Here is a 17818-nt window from a genome sequence, read left to right as displayed (position 1 = left end):
AATGCAAATCAAAACAACCCTGAGATTTCACTTCACACCAGTCAGAATGGCTAAGGTCAAAAACTCAGGAGACAGCAAGTGTTGTCGAGGATGTGGAGAAAGAGGAACACTCCTCCACTGCTGGTGGGATTGCAAGATGGTATAACCACTATGGAAATCAGTCTGGCAGTTCCTCAGAAAACGGCATGTCACTTCCTGAGGACCCTGCTATACCACTCCTGGGCATATACCCAAAGGATTCCCCGGCATGCAATAAGGACACATGCTCCACTATGTTCATAGCAGCCCTATTTGTAGTAGCCAGAAGTTGGAAAGAACCTAGGTGTCCTTCAACGGAGGAATGGATACAAAAAAATGGGGTATATTTACACAATGGAGTACTATTCAGCCATTAGAAACAATGAATTCATGAAATTCTTAGACAAATGGATGGAGCTGGAGAACATCATACTAAGTGAGGTAACCCAGTCTCAAAAGATCAATCATGGTATGCACTCACTGCTAAGTGGATATTAGCCTAGAAACTTTGAATACCCAAGACATAATCCACATATTAAATGATGTCCAAAAAGAATGGAGGAGTGGCCCCTGGTTCTGGAAAAACTCAGTGCAAGAGTATAGGGGAATTCCAGAACAGGGAAGTGGGAAGGGGTGGATGGAAGAACAGGGGGGCGGAAGAGGGCTTATGGGACTTGCGGGGAGTGGAGACCCAGAAAAGGGGAAATCATTTGAAATGTAAGTAAAAAATATATCATTAAAAAAATGGGGAAAAAAAAGAAAAGAGACATGTGAAGTAAGCAAGGCCTTACCTAACCTATCGATCATAATACCAAACTACCCAAATTGTCCCCTTAGTTACCAAAGTCCTCCTCCTCTTGATTCCATAGGAGGCACCAAATAGTGAAGAGGAGGCGTGAATATCTTTCACTCATTTGGCACATTGTCATTCTTAACAACGTATTTCCTAACCTAGCTTATTGTTTTGACTTTGAATAAAGTTTCTTAGCTGTTTTATATTCTATGTGAGCTTTTATTTCATTATTTGTTTGTTTGTTTGTTTTTGTTTGGTTTTTTTGTTTTTTTGTTTTTTGTTTTTTTCTAGACAGGGTTTCTCTGTGTAGCCCTGGATGTCCTGGAACTCACTCTGTAGACCAGGCTGCCTCAAACTCAGAAATCTGCCTGCCTCTGCCTCCCAAGTGCCTTGTGCCACCACCTCCGGGCTCTTTTTTTTTTTTTTTTTTTTTTTTTTTTTTTTTTTTTTTGAGACAGGGTTTCTTTGTATAGCCCTGGCTGTCCTGTATTTCATTCTTGAATAAGAAGCTAAAAACCTGAAAAATCCCAGTCCAGACTCCAAACACTAATGACAAAACAACACATCACCCTGGGCAGAATGAATCAGAGACTACTTAAAAGTATGAATACAATGGACAGTGTTGTATGTGATCTATCACAAACCATGGAATGGAGTTTCAGCTTTGGAAAAGGTCTTCAAGGTAGTACATTTTCAATGGTTCTAAAATTTGTGGTACTAAATTGAATCTTTTACCCTTGTTAAATTTGTTTTCTTCCAGTGCTGAGACTAAGTCCAGAGCCTTGAGTTACAAGTGTCCTATCAATGAGCTAAATCCCCAAGTCCTTCGTTTCTGTTAGGAGGTTTCCTTAAACTCATCACAATGACCTGGTCCTTTATTGTCTTGTTATAGTTTTGGTTTATAAGCAGTTCTGTGCTCTCCTAACTTTAGATAAGTATGAATCTAGCTTAAATTTTGCATACTGATATCAAAATTTTGCAGCAAACTTACATTGCTTAAAGATATGCTGATTTTCCTGCTGAATTACTGAAATTACTGGCTTGATAAGCCAATTGACTATGGATGTGTGGGTCTGTCTGCAAACTTCTCTTGTGCTCCTTTGCTCTATATGACTCTCCAAAGGTGAGTATCATTTGCTTTTCATTGCTATGCATCTAGAGAAGGATTACAAATAAGATAATGTAATGTTTGTGACTCTTTACAAGTTGTTTTAAATGCTTATATTTTCATAAACAATTTTAAGATGAACATATTTTCAAATGAAGATCTAGAAATTCGTTTGAAGTTCTATATAGAATAAAGTTACATTTAAATATATTGAGGTCCCCAAACTGTAAACAGAATTTTTATCATTTTTCTTGGTCTTCTTTCATTTCTCATAGTTTACATAGCTTAAATACTTTGTGGTACTCATTCCAAAGTAATTTTTTATATTATAGGCATTTTTAAGAAGTAGTTGTCACTAGTACACACAAATATAATTGCTTTTGCAAACTCCTTGCATCCTATGGCTTTCTAAACTACTTTATTAGGTCTAGTGGTGTGTTTCTCTGTAGATTTTGATAGCGGTCTTCCGTCTAAAATACATAAATAACTCTTATAACTCGGTAATAGAGTGTTTTATTTTTAATCTTTTAAAATAAATCTCTTACTGAGAATTCAAGGACCATAAAAAAAGTTTTAAACAGACTCTATTAGGAAACACAAATCCAGCACTGCAAATACTAGACGTTTTGTTTTTTGAGAAGGACAGAGGGGAAAGTTTCCCTACTTTTACTCATATGAAATAAAGTCACTGAATAGTTCCCTCTGTTAAATCCAAACCTCTTCTTTTGAAAGTGGTTCTATATACTATTTTCATTTTGATAAAGTAATATGTAACGTGGGATCTGAGGCTACTCTTTTCCTGGTTAGTTATGAGTGTCTGAATTTTTGGTTGACATCTGAAATAAATACAACTACTGGAACACCAGTGTTCTTATTGAGAAATCTGATTATTGACCATATCCTGGCTCACCACAGGCCAAGTATACAACCTGAACCCCAGGCTAACCCCAATCCCTACAGGCTGCCAATACTCCATTAGTGTTCACTTAGCATACTCTCAACAACACAAGCTTTTCCTCACCATGTTCTGGTCCACAACTCTGAGAGAAGACCCATGTTCCATCAGAGGCAACACTGGCAAACAGAGTGCCTAATGAGCCCCCCACCCTGCAGAATACCAACATTTTCTCAGACCATGCTCAGATTGTTCCCTACTGTCCCTTGCCACCAACTCCAGCCCCTAACTCCAGTAGAAACCACCTGCCCCACCAGAGGCCACACCTGCCTCCAGAAGGCTGTTTTCCCATGAAACATCCCTACTTTCTTAGTGCCTGCTCATGCCATCCCCAACTATTGTTCCCTTCCATATAATGATATCCTAGTCCCGAACTCCAGCAGAAGCACCTTGCTAGACCAGGAGACATGTTGTCCCACCATAAATAACTCCAACCCCAATCTTAGGTGGAGACACTCTACTCAACCACAGGCCACACTAGCTGTAGAGACTACAGAGAAAGAAAGAGAGACAGAGAGAGAGAGAGAGAGAGAGAGAGAGAGAGAGAGAGAGAGAGAGAGAGAGAACAGAAATTAATGGATCAATGGAAAAGACACCAGAAATCAGTGCTCAGACCTATAATTATCCTAAACCCAGATGTGTAGGTGCCACTGTAAGAACACAATAGGCAACAGTCAAGGCAATATGTCACCACCAAAGCTCAACTGTCCTAGTACAGCAAATCTGAATATTCCAACATAGATAAAGCATAAAAAAATAACCTTAAAATCAACTTCATGAAAATGATAGAGGTTTTTATAAAGGAAAGGAGTGAATCCTTTAAGGAAATTGAGGAAATAAAAATTCCAGAAAATGAATAAAACCCTTAAAGAAAGTCAAGAGAAACAACAACTGAAGGAAATGAATAAAATGTTCAAGACCTGAAAGTAGAAATTAAGAAATCACAGACTGAGGGAAATCTGGAAATGCAACATGTGGGAATTTAAACAACTGCAGAGGCAAACTTCAGCAATAGAAAGCAGACAATCTCAGGCATTGAAAACACAAATTAAAACATGGACACATCTGTCAAAAAAAATGTTAAATCTAAGAAATTCCTGACACAAAAATTCCAGGAAATTTTGAAAAGTATAAAAAGAACAAACTTAAGTATAGGCATAAAGAGAATAATCTCGGTTCAAAAGTCCAGAAAATAATTTTAACAAAATATTCTCTATGAACGTTCTCAAAGTCAAATGGGCCTAAACAGATGTTCTGAAGACTCTAAAAGAGCACAGATGCCAGTTTAGAGTATTATAGAACCCTCCCAAAAAAATCAAACACCGTAAATGGATAAAACAAGATATCCATGATAAAGCCAAATTTAAAAGAATCCAGTCATAAAGAAGAGCCTATAAGGAAAATTCCAAACTGAGGAGGAGTTTTAACAACAATAATGAAAAGAAAGGAAATAAATAATCTCACACCAGGAAAAAAAATGAAGAGAATTATTCATCTGAATGGCCATGCATGCACACTCATGCAAACGTGCATGTGAGTGTGCATGCACATGTGCACACACCCACACTATTACCATCAACAACAACAAACCAACAGAAATTAATATTGGACATTAACATTTTTCACTATCAATGGACTGGACTCCATAATAAGAAGATATAGGCTCACAGAATGGATGCAACAACAGAATCCCTTCTTCTATGGAATCCAAGAAACCCATCTTAACTTCAAGCATAGACATTACCTCAGAGAAAAGAGTTATTAAATTTTTTCCAGGCAAAAGGAACTAAGAAACAAGCTGGTGTGGATATTTTAATATCTAACAAAATAAATAGAGTTTCAAACAAAATTCATCCAAAGACATGGAGAAAGACACTTCATACTCATCAAAGAAAAAAATCCACCAATATAATCTTTTAACTCCTACTATCTATGCCCTCAAAAACAAGGGCATGAGTGTTTGTAAAGGAAATACTACCAAAATTTGAATCATACATTGACCCTCATATATTAATAATATCATACCCAATGCCCACTAATGGACTGGTCACCCAGACATGAACTAAACAGAAAAATAATGAAGCTAATAGACATTATGAATCAAATGTACCTAGCAGATATTTATAGAACATTTCTCTCATGAAAATAGATGCAAAGTACTAAATAAAATACTTGCAAACTAAACCCAAGATTACATTAAGATCATCCACCATGATCAAGTAGACATTATCTTAAAGATTCAAGGATGCTTCAACATACAAAACTCTGTCAAGGTAATCCATCATACCAATAAACTGGAAGAAAAAAAAACGCATGATCATCTCATTAGATGCTGAAGAAGCTGTTGACAAAATATAATACACCTTCAGGATAAAAGTCTTAGAGAGATCAGGAATACAAGAGATGTACCTAAGCATAATAAAGCAATATAATATAAGTATAGTAAAGCAAGGCTATAGCTAACATCAAATTAAATGAAGAGAAACTCAAAGTAATTCCACTAAAATCAAAAACAAGACACGGCGGTCTACTCTTTCCATACCTACTCAATATAATACTCAAAGTTTTAGCTAGAGCAATATGACAAGTAAAGAAGATCCAGAGAATATAAACTGAAAAGGAAACGGCCATTGTATCATTATTTGCAGATGATATGATGCTATAAGTAAGAGACCACAAAAATTCTGCTAGGGAGCAATTGCAGCTGATATAAAACTTTAGTGAAGTAGCAAGATACAAAATTATCTCTAAAGAATATGTAAACCTCCTATATACCAATTATAAACATGCAGAGTTAGAAATCAGAGAAACAAAACCTTCACAATAGCCACAAATAAGATAGAATATCTTAGGGTAACTCTAACCAAGCAAATGAAAGACCTGTATGATAAAAACTCCAAGACTTTGAAGAAATTTAAGGATATATCAGAAGACAGACGATCTCCCATGCTCATAGATTAGTAGGATCAACATAGTAAAACTACCATCTTACCAAAAGCAATCTAAGGATTCAATACAATACCCTTAAAATTCCAACACAATAAGCTACAGACCTTGGAAGAACAATATTCAACTTTATATGAAAAAAAGCAAAAACAAAAACAACCAACCAACAAGAAACAAGCCAGATAGATAAAAACAGTCCTGAACAATAAAAGAACTCTTTGAGGTATCATCATTCCTAGCTTCAAGGTGTACTACTGAGCTATAGTAATAATAATAAAAACAAAACAAAGCAAAAAACCTCCTGGTATTGTCTTAAAAACAGAAACACTGATCAATAGAATCTGATTGAAGACCCAGACATAATAAACCCACACACTTATGGACAGTTGATAGAAATACAGTCTGGAAAAAAGTCAGCATCTTTAACAAATAGTGCTGGTCTAACTGGATATCAGTATGTAAAAGAATACAGATAGATATCTATCACCCAGCATAAAAGTTAAGTCCAAGTGGATCAAAGACCGGAGCATAAAACCTGATACACTGAACCCAATAGAAGAAAAAGTAGAGAACAACCTTGAAAACATTCGCAAAAGAGATAAAGTCTGAACAGAAAACTGATAGCATAGGTACTAAGAACAGCAATCGATAAATGGGACCTCATGAAACTGAAAAGTTTCTGTAAGCCAATAGACATCATCAAGAGGACAAAATGACAATCTGTAGAATTACAAAAGATTTTATAAACTTCACATCTGATAGAGGGCTATTTTCTAAAATATATGAGGAACTCAAGAAACTAGATATTTAAAAAGGACACAATTCAATTAAAATATGATGTACATATCTGAACAGAGAACTCTGAATAGAGGAAATTCAAATGACTGAGAAACACGAAAGGAAATATTCAGTATCCTTAATCATCATGAAAATGTAAATCAAAACGACCCTAAGGGTTCATCTTACACCTGTCAGAATGGCTGAGATCAAAGACACAAGTGACAGCTCAGAGTGGTAAGGATGTGGAGTAAGGTGGACACTCCCCCACTGCTGGTTGGAGTACAAACTTGTACAGCCATTCTGGAAATCGCTATGTAAGTTCCTGAGAATGTTGAAAAACTGACTTACCTCATGACCCAGCTATACTACTTTTGGGCATATACCCAACAGACACTCTATCCTGCCACAAGGATAGTTGCTCAACTATTTTTATAGAAGCTTTATTCATAATGGCCAGAAACTGGAAACAATCTAAATTTCCCTCAATTGAAGAATTGATTTAAAAAATGGGGTATGTTTACACAATGGAATATTACTTAGCTTCTAAAAACAATGACATCATGAAATGTGCAGGAAAGTGGGTGGAACTAGACAAAAAAAATATTGTGAGTGAGGTAACTCAGACCAAGAGAGGCAAACATGATATGGTCTCACTTATAAGTGGGTGGTAGCCGGAAAGAAGCAATGCTACTTAGATATGGAGATGCTAAGTAACAAGGAGAGCTCTACGGGGGACACATAGGATCTCCCTGTGATGGGGAAATAGAATTGATTTTGGGGGTAGACTGAGAAGCAGGTGGGGATGATAACAACAGGGATCAGGCAGGAGACTGCAAGATGGAGGAAGGACTAGAAGAGGTGACTGGAATTGTGGAACCAAGAGAGAAGCCTAGTGCAGTGTAAACTCTGGAATCTAGGAGAGTGACCCTAGGAAAGTCTCCTAGTCTTGGGCAATACAGAGTCTGAACTTACCATCTTCCAAAACCAAGCAATGCTCTCAGAAGCAGGACTAAGGCACCAACCCAACCACATAACATTCTACCTACGATCTGTCATGTCTGCAAGTGTCATCTGGGCCTGTGGTGGCACAGAACTTGTGGTAGTTGCCAATCAATGGCTGATTCAACTTGAGACCAACACATGAAAGAGAGCCCATATCTGACACTGCCTGGATGGCCAAGAACCAGAGGGTGGCTAGCCCAGAGACTTAGGATAGAACCAAACACTAACCAAAAATAAATAAATGAATAATGAATGAACCAACACAGAGTTAGAAAAAGCAATTCTCAAATTCATCTGGAATAACAAAAAACCCAGGATAGCTAAAACTATTCTCAACAACAAAAGAAATTCTGGGGAAATCAGTATCCCTGACTTCAAGCAATACTACAGAGCAATAGTGTTAAAAACTGCATGGTATTGGCACAGTGACAGACAAGTGGACCAATGGACTAGAATTGAAGATCCAGAAATGCATCCACACATCTGTCGCGACCACCCTTGCCAGCAAGGAATGACGCAATGCAGGAAGATCTTCTTCAAGCAGTTTATTCCCAGGGGGATTTAAAAAAAACCACAGACACAGGTCATTCTGCAAGGAGAATGCCCCCCACCCCCTGCCTCTTTAACTTACTGAGAAACCAGCAATATATATACTAGAGGCTAGGGAAGGGAACATGAAAAATCAATTATAGTCATAGATCAGGCACCTGGGAAGTCCCTACCACACCAGGCAGGAAGGCAGGAATCAAGCTAAGCCACGGGATGTTTTGCTCTGAAGAAACCTGTGCAAACAGCTCAGCTGGGGGCATTGAGCCAAGCTCTCTGGTTCCCAACACACACCTATGGCCACTTGATGTTCAACAAAGGAGCTGAAAACATCCAGTGGAAAAAAGATAGCCTTTTCAACAAATGTTGGTGGTTCAATTGGAGGTCAGCATGCAGAAGAATGCAAATTGATCCATTCTTATCTCCATGTACTAAACTTCACTTCAAGTGGATCTAGGACCTCCATGTAAAACCAGATACACTGAAACTAACAGAAAAGAAACTGGGGAAGACCCTTGAGGACATGGGCACAGGGGAAAACTTCCTGAACAGATCACCAATAGCTTACACTTTAAGATCAAGAATTGACAAATGGGGCCTCATAAAATTACAAAGTTTCTGTAAGGCAAAGGACACTGTTAAAAGGACAAAACGGCAATCATCAAATTGGGAAAGGATATTCACCAACCCTACATCTGATAGAAGGCTAATATCCAATATATACAAAGAACTCAAGAAGACCCCAAGGAACCAAATAACCCTATTAAAAAATGGGGTGCAGATCTAAACAAAGAATTTTCACCTGAAGAAATTCGGATGGCCGAGAGGCACCTTAAGAAGTGCTCAACATCATTAGTCATTAGGGAAATGCAAATCAAAACAACCCTGAGATTTCACCTTACACCACTCAGAATGGCTAAGGTCAAAAACTCAGGAGACAGCAGATGTTGGTGAGGATGTGGAGAAAAAGGAACACTCCTCCACTGCTGGTGGGGGCTGTAAGATGGTACAACCACTTTGGAAATCAGTCTGGCGGTTCCTCAGAAAACTGGACATGACACTTCCGGAGGACCCTGCTATACCTCTCCTGGGCATATACCCAAAGGATTCCCCGGCATGCAATAAAGACACATGCTCCATTATGTTCATAGCAGCCTTATTTATAATAGCCAGAAGCTGGAAAGAACCCAGATACCCCTCAAAGGAGAAATGGATACAGAAAATGTGGTATATTTACACAATAGAATACTACTCAGCAATTAGAAACAATGAATTCAACTCTTATAAAAGAAAATATTTCACTGAGGCTGGCTTACAGTTTCACAAGTTTAGTCCATTATTGTCATGGTAGGAGGCATAACATCTCATGGGTAGACATGGTACTAGAGAAGGAGTTGAGTTCTACATCAGGTTCTGTAGGCAGCAGGAAGACTGAAACACACTTCCTTCAACAAAGCCATGTCTACTAAAGCAAGATGATCATATTATATTAAAGTTCATAACAGTGCCTCTCCCTATGTTACCTACAGGGGACATTTTTGCTCAAACCACCTAATGAGTTGCCATTTTCAGCCTTGATAGGATGGTTTGTGCCTGTTCTTATTGTTACTTGTTAAGTGATGTTCTGTTGATATCCCTGGGAGGCCTGCTCTTTTTCTTGAAGGGAAATAGAGTAGAAATGGAACTGGGGGAAAGAAGAGGTGAGGAAGGAACTGAAAGAAATTGATAGAGGGGAAGCTGCAGCTGGAATGTAATATACAGGAGAAGAAACAAAACAGAAATCTTATTGGTACAAGAAATTAACCTTTTTAAAAAGTTGCCATTCTAAGGAATAAATGGACAATTGGAGAAAGGAAAAAAAATCATGGAATTTTCACCAAAAGCACATTAAAGAAAAACTATGAAATCACCTACACATCTAAGTAGTTTAGGAAATGTAACAAACAGGAAGATATCCACAGTGATGTCTAAATGTGAATGAGTCATTACTACAGACACACTATCACAGCTAGCTTAGAGTTGTATAATGCCAAGTGTTTACAAGGATTCCTCATGTGTTCCTCATTGAAGGGTCCCTGGCCAGCTCAAGCATGGGGCGCTTGGCTTTTGCAGGCTTTGCCCTTCTCCCCAATTCCCTCTGCCTTGTTAGAAACCATTAGATAACAACATTCCTGAAGCTAGCCCCAAGGTCTATTTCCTAACAAGTGCAACTTCTCCTGAGACTGACTACCAAGGTCCAGCTATCCAAATACTGAAGTCCAGCAATCAAGATCCCACTTTGGTTTACCTAACTAACATACCTAATTAAAATTAAATACCTCACACTAACACAGGGTTTCCCCTTGAAACTTTATTAACTTCTATTTTCCTACGTGCCGAATCTGTCTCCCGTCCATACAAAGGCAGTCCGCAGTCTCACTCTAAGACAAAAACCTCTCTCCTTTGGTTTCTTCCCCTTCTTCCTCTTCCTCTACCTCCTGGCTTTGTCTATTTATAGCTGCCCTTTGTCCCTGTGGGGAAAATAAATCTCCCATGTGCTGAGAAATTGGTCTAAGAACTTGGTTTTGGGGATCCTGAGATAATACATTTCCTTTCACTCATGGTGTTTAAAAAGGACATGTCCACCTCTGAAATCAGTTTAGTGCTTTCTCAAAATTTTAAATATGTATGACCTGTAAAGTCATTCTTATTTACTCAAAGTATAATATATCCATGTAAGCTTTTGTAGTTGAATCTTCGCAATGCCGTTATTCACCATAGTTAAAATAGAAATAAACCACATAGCTATGAACCAGTGAATAGAAAAAAATATCTTAGCTTATATTCACAACAGAATACTATTCCATTATGGAAAGGAACATATTACTGATCTTCTTAACAATGTATCTCAATGATAGTGTTTTATGAAAATATATATAGGGATCCCATTCTGCATGGGAGACTTATGCTCTGGGGGTAGGGCTAGAGTAAGGAATATCAGGTGAGTAGTTTCTCAGGACTGATGGCTGGAACACATGGTTGACTACTTAGGGAACTTGAACTGATGGGGAGTCTGGATTGTGATTATGGTAATGCTTCCTCAACTCACACATTTGTCAAAAGCTTTACAACCCTGTATATTCAATTATAGACAAATTAATCCCAATAGATCTTCTTTCAAAATTTATGGTGAGTTTACTTCAAAAATAGATCTTATAATCCACTTCCTTGTTCATGAAATATATCATAAAAGCCATGTTGAGAAGTTATATGGCATAGTAGATAAACTTTGTTTAATGAAATCTTTGAGATAATATCACACAGGAAGTCTTTGAGGTGCCATTCCCTGGTGCTGCTGATCAAACCCTTGGTAGTCAGCATGACAGGCCACTACACTGTTTCTCTGCATTGACTTTTCTAGGTGTCTATCCCCTTTAATCTCTTCTTAAACACCTTATTTCCCAACCCTTTAGTCATCTTGGAAGAAAGCAAGTTTCCACCCCTCTTCATCTCCTTCAGGATGTGCGCACCAACTTCCTCACATTCTGTGGTTTCTGCTTCTCTGTGCAGGTATCACCTTTGCTCTTGAAACTGAAGTTCTGCAGCTGACACATGCCTTTTTGAAAACCAATGATAACAGGACATAGCTATGAAAACATTTAAAAATAGGATATGGAATTCACGGGTAAAACAAAATCCATATTTCTTTTGTATTGCCTTGGTTTCCACTGGGGCCCCTCTTCATGAGAAAACATGAATCTCAACCATCCATTTTCACCAAAATAGCATTTACTCAAGCAGGAAAATTAACTCAGGTAAGCAAAATGACATTTGCTTTCATCTCAGCAATTCAACACCTACTCACCTTTCAACTGACTTTTAACTGAATATTAGTTTGCATTTAAAAAAATCTCCTTAATTGCATTGGAAAAAAAAAAACCACTTCACTGCTACATTCTGGGCCCATACTATGTTGCAGCTGCTCCCATTTAAAGCATAATTGTAGTCTCACTCTTCTACAAGGAACTAATTCTGATTTTGAAAGGATTTGTCCCCACGGTTTATCCTGATGAGAGAGAACTGGATCACTGCAGTGCAAAAGAACTGAATAGTCTTATTACTGTTATTACGCCGCAAATGTTGTATATTGTTGAAGATCAAAGTCGTGTACGGCCCTCAATGGTGAGATGTCCATGCATGGCACACTTCCCATATTATGTAAGAAATACTGCATTTTATGAGTCATTTAGTACCATGTGAGGTATCCGTGCAGCCACTAGCATTTCCTTCAAACTTTCCTCATCATTCTGAAATCCTTTATTTTCTGGTTGAAAGACTTACAATCTAGTCATTTCTCACTCGTCTCCCCAGGAAATAAACTTCAGTGCTTTCTGTTCCTCCACTGTAAGATATTACTTATTGCACATCATTCTAGTTTACATTTAAATTACTTTAGAAAAAAATGTTAAATAACCCTGGACAGCAGTGAGTTCTAACAAGTAAATTGAGAAAATGTAAAAGTTCCCATCACAACCATTAATGATGTTTTTGAAATCTTTAGAATGAGGAGGACTGAGTGTTGATTAAGATTCTAATGAAACAAACATAGAACTTCTCCCATAATGCCTTTGGGAAGGCAAATCTGCGTATTCCTGCATTACCAATGTGCTTTACAATACAGAGAGGCAAAAGAGGGCCCAAGCAGTTGGCTTTTAAGGTCCTGGGGGCTGTCTTCTACTGAAAAGAGGCTGAATCCGCTAGCTCTGAATATCCATCCTTGCAGCCAGATGCTACTAAAGGACTGAGTCCTAATTTAGTCATAAGATCGAGCTCAGTGAAAGTTGGGTACTATTGCCTAGCTTTGTACAGCCAGTCCCTATACATGATGCTTTATTCTGAGAGGTTGTCTACAGAGGATGTTTATCCTTGGAGAGCAACTACTAGCAAACGCTAACCGAAAATACTGGACAGGGAGTACCACTTTATATCAAATTTTCATAATTCTGTATGTAATTAGGTAAGGTTCATACAGGATCTTATGTGTGTAATAGAAAAGCTTTTGTGTACGATAGAAAGGATCAGTAAACATGAAATGTGGTCAGTGCAAATATTTGCAAATTTGAAAACACAACAATTTATGAAACTATAATTACAATTAACATGGGTGACAGTGAAGTCAAACTCTGCCTATGTTTTGCTTAGGCTTTCCAGTGTAATTTATAAAATTACAAGATTAAATGAGACTATGAAAATAAATGTAAAGATATTCAGATCAGGTCCAAAACGTAATAGGTATTTTACAAGTCAAAATATTGGTCTTATGACAATAAATTAGCAAAGAGAGGCTTGTTTATGGACACACATTTTTCTCTAAGTGTCCTTAGATTCTCAATGGATCATGTGAGGACCAACACAAAAGGCAACCTTGCATAGCTAATAACATCTTTTGCTCTTAGCATTTCTGCGTGCTCATCTAAGTAACAGACCAGTGGTTTTCCTGAGGGTTTTAAAGCCAGGAGATAGAAGCCATCCCTTAGGCCAGGTCCACCCCTAAATGAATAGACCCTGAATGCTCGGGGCTGGTGGCCAGGTCCAAGCATCTGTGATGCACTCACTGGTAAGAGGATATTAACCCAAAAGCTTGGAATACCCAAGATACAATTCAAAGACCACATGAAGCTCAAGAATAAGGAAGACCAAAGTGTGGGTGCTTCTGTCCTTCATAGAAGAGTGAGCAAAATACTAACAGGAGGAGATACAGAGACAAAGTGTGGAGCAGAGACTGAAGGAAAGGCCATCCAGAGACTGTTCCACCTGGGGATTCATCCCATATACAGTCACCAAATGCAGACACAATTGTGGACACCAGCAAGTGCTTGCTGGCAGCGGCCTGATATAGCTGTCTCCTGAGAGGCTCTGCCAGAGCCTGACATATACAGAGGTGGATGCTCACCGCCAACCATTGAAGTGATCACTGGGTCCCCAATAGAGGAGTTAGAAAAAGGACTGAAGGAGTTGAAGGGATTTGCAACCCCATAGGAAGAACAACAATATCAATGAACCAGAGCTCCCAGAGTCTAAATCATCAACCAAGAAGTACACATAGAGGGACCCATGGCTCCAGCTGTATATGCAACAGTGGATGGCCTTGTCGGGCATCAATGGGAGAAGAGGCCCTTGGTTCCTTGAAGGCTCAATGCCCAAGTGTAGGGGAGTGAGAGGGTGGGTGGGTGGGTGGGTGGGTAGGTGGGGACTACCTACCCACCAGGGGGTGGAAGAACGGGATAAATGGCTTCTGTTTGGCTTGTAGGGAATCAGGAAAGGGGATAACATTTGAAATGTAAATAAATAAAATACCCAATAAAAAATGACAACAAATTTGGAAAAGATTTTGAAGATCATACCTCATCTAGAGCAGGGAGCATTTTAATCAGTATGTTTTATTATTTTACGATAATTTGTTTGTTTACTTATTTTATTTTTATTTGACAGGGACTCTTGCACCCAAAGCTGGCCTCCAGCTTTCTGTGTAGCCAAAATGACCTTGAACCTTTGATTCCTCTGCCTCCATCTTGTCTTAGACTTATTTTAAGTGGCGTGTGTACACTATTCATTTTCCTCATGGCATTTTCAAACAAGACTTGGGCATGTTGATTCTTCCTATCCCTCTGGCCCTCCCTCCTCTTACCCTGCCACTGAACCTGCCCGTTCTGCCTTGTCTCCTGTCTTATGTTCTATTGTTCTCCCGGCTTCTTCAACTCTGTTATCCCATCTCATGGTCTCCTTTCTAGTTTCATGTCCTAGATACATACTCTTGCTTTTATACATACATAGGACTGTATTAAGCTAGGGTCTGTGTATGACAGAATTTGATTTTTGTCTTTTCGAGTTAGCTCACTATAATATTTTCTAGTTCCATCCATCTTCCAGGTTTCACTTTTCCTTTACAGCTGCATAGAACCCCAATGTGTATAAGGATCACATTTCCATTATGTATTTCCTTCTCAATGAATATCTGAATAAGTCTCCATTTTCTTGCTGTGCCCTGTGTTAAGTATTGTTTTTGTTGTTGTTGTTTTGTTTTGTTTTGCATGGCCATAATAGCCTTGTGTGTGTGTGTCTCTCTTTGCTTAGTACAATACAAATAAATGACTGAAGATATAAATGAGTAACTCAGCATGTTGTGGTGGGCACTATCTCATTTTTAAAGTAGTATTTACTCCACAATGTAGCTATTTAAATTTCCCTCCAGTGGAATAGAATATTATTACCATTCAGCATAATGTAGACCTTGGATAGGATGTTAGACAGTGGTGGGTATTTTTAATTATTATATCGAGATGACGATGCTTTAGTGTTAAGATCTCTCCTGGCTAATGTACTTCCCAATAGCTCAAATGCCTCAGCATGCAAAGCTCCTGTTTGACTCCACACACTTCCTGTGAAAGAAATCAGGCTGCTTTGCAGAGGGAAGACACAGGTCCCTGGCATTTGGGTTTCTCATAATGGTAGAGGAAAGAAGTGGTATGGTAGTATGTCCAAGGAGTGAAGACACGGGCAGTAAGGACCGTTCCAGCCAAAGACCAGTCCATCGTTCTGGTGATCCAAGGGCCAAGCAGAGTTGATTATGAATCCTAGGGAACTTTATTAAGCTCAAACTTTATATGGCATAATTTTACAATGTCAGAAAATTGAGATTAGTTATGTCTCATTTAAAACTACAGACTTTTTATTATCCTGGGAGGATACACACATGCACACACACACACACACACACACACACACACACACACACACACACACTTTAAATCTACAAATGAATTTTAAAATCAATATTATGAACCACTGAACTTGATGTATGTGCTATTGTAAAGACCTTTAATAGAGGAAAGATCACCCTTTCACTTATTTTGTGACTCCAAGGGTTCGAATGCTTAGTGAAAATCCTTCTTCACGTCCCATGACAACATCCATCGCATTCGTCTTAAGGTAAGAAGCTGTGTTCTTGGTACCCATAAAAGGAAGACCTGAGAACAACAATTTAAGAGAAAGAGGCTACAAAGTCACAGAAAAGTTCCCAAAGGCCTTTGCTTGGAGGAGAGAACCCAAGGATGCTAATTTATCATCCTTACAGGGAATCTGTAGCTTCCCCAGGTCTTTGCATTTCCCTGGTGCTCCCAATTTTAAGCGAAGAGAAACCTGGAAAAGGCTTCAGCAAACTACAGAGTAGCTGGCTATTACCCACCATGTACTAAAACGGTATTGGATGGGGGATGGGGTAACAAGACTGTTTCCATATATTCTTTGACGCCTGAAACAGAAACTTGTGGACATGAACTTTCTGCTTTTTTTGTTTTTAAACAGGGTCTTCGGCCCCTAAGGTGTGCGGCAATGAGGAATTCACCCTTGAAAGGTAAACACTGCCCACTCCTATTTTGACTTCTCTCTGAAGTCTTTCTCCGGGAGAATTGAGGATGTCCGCTGGATAGTCATCAGGGTCCCAAAACTCTCCCAGATGCCAAGGGACACAATATTGCAAGTTTTGGGGGTTGACGAAGAAAAGCAAAATATGGATGATATCCTTATCCTACCGACCAAGAGAGAATGAGAAGCAGGTTTGTGGAACCTGGGGTAGGCGTGGAGCTCCGAGAGTACTATTGGGAATCCAAGCAGTGAAAGTTTAATTCCAAGAGGCAACTGACAAACACAGATGTGTTCCCTGTAGCTCATGGTGTGCTGATAACTGTTTTCCTTATTTATCCTTCTAAGCACCCCAAGGGTCTTTTTGTGAGTCCCTCAAGGGCAGGCTCAGCCTCTGCAAACCCTCCTTCTGAGTACCGAAGTAGGATGCCTAGGTCCCTCTAAGCCCTAACTCCTCACACTGAGATCAACTGGGGTCCCTTGGTCAGCTGCCCGCTAGCATGGGTTGCGCTGGGCTGCAGGCTCAGGAGCAGCGCCACCAGGCACTCTCTCTCTCCTCTACCTCCCTCGTGGTGCAGAGGTTGACAGTGCAACTACTCCGGGCGGGAGTAAGTGGTGAGGGGGCTCAAAGAATGGGGTGGGGCGGGAGGCGGGGCTGCGGGGTGCTGGGCGGGGTGCGCCACAGCGCCCCCTTGCTGTGTGAGCCCCGCGGTGCCCCAGTCAGCCCGTGCTCCGACTCTCCAGCCCCTTTGTGTGATTTTTATCCACCTCCACGGCACCCAGCGGAGGTGCTGCCCGGGGCACTGACGCTGCCCGGGGTCCCGCCACTACTACTCGAGCCGCATTCCCGTCCTCCGCGCCCTGTGTTTGTCCCACGCCTTGTCCTCGGTCCCCAACTGTACACTTTGGGCCGCATCCCGCCGCTGTCCGCACCCCGCCGGTCGGGGCACTAGTGTCTTCTGATCCCAATCTTCCCAACACCATACACACACCATCACTTCCCAATCCCAGGCCTCTAACGTGGAGAAAAACTAAAAGAAAGGCAGAGTCTCCAATAAAACGCCCAGTACCCGGAGCCCGAGCCCGAGCCCGAGCCCGAGCGCGAGTGCCGGGCGGCGAAGGGCGCGGGAGGCGGGGATGGGGCGGCGGGCGGGGGGGACAATGAGCGCGTGAAGTTACCTGCCCGGCGGCGGCGGGCCGAGAGCGCCGGGGCCGAGCGGACCAGGCAGGCTGCGCGCTCGGCGTGGACGGGTGCGCGCCGCGGCTTGGG

At 40.1% G+C, this 17818-nt stretch overlaps 1 protein-coding gene across 1 annotated transcript in view; it reads left to right on the top strand.

Moving 5' to 3' along the window:
* Window positions 1-17739: 17739 nt before the first annotated feature.
* Window positions 17740-17818, top strand: part of Tox (thymocyte selection associated high mobility group box) — a 302052-nt gene continuing 301973 nt past the window's right edge. Inside the window, exon 1 of the mRNA XM_052176040.1 lies at window positions 17740-17799. The gene's annotated coding sequence lies outside the window, so the exon portion shown is untranslated. The remainder of the gene's footprint in view (window positions 17800-17818) is intronic.

The sequence above is a fragment of the Apodemus sylvaticus genome, chromosome 3, assembly GCF_947179515.1.
Source record: "Apodemus sylvaticus chromosome 3, mApoSyl1.1, whole genome shotgun sequence".
Taxonomy (NCBI): Eukaryota; Metazoa; Chordata; class Mammalia; order Rodentia; family Muridae; genus Apodemus; species Apodemus sylvaticus.
The sequence above is the reverse complement of the archived record's forward strand: the minus strand, read 5'-3'. Positions and strand labels throughout refer to the sequence as shown.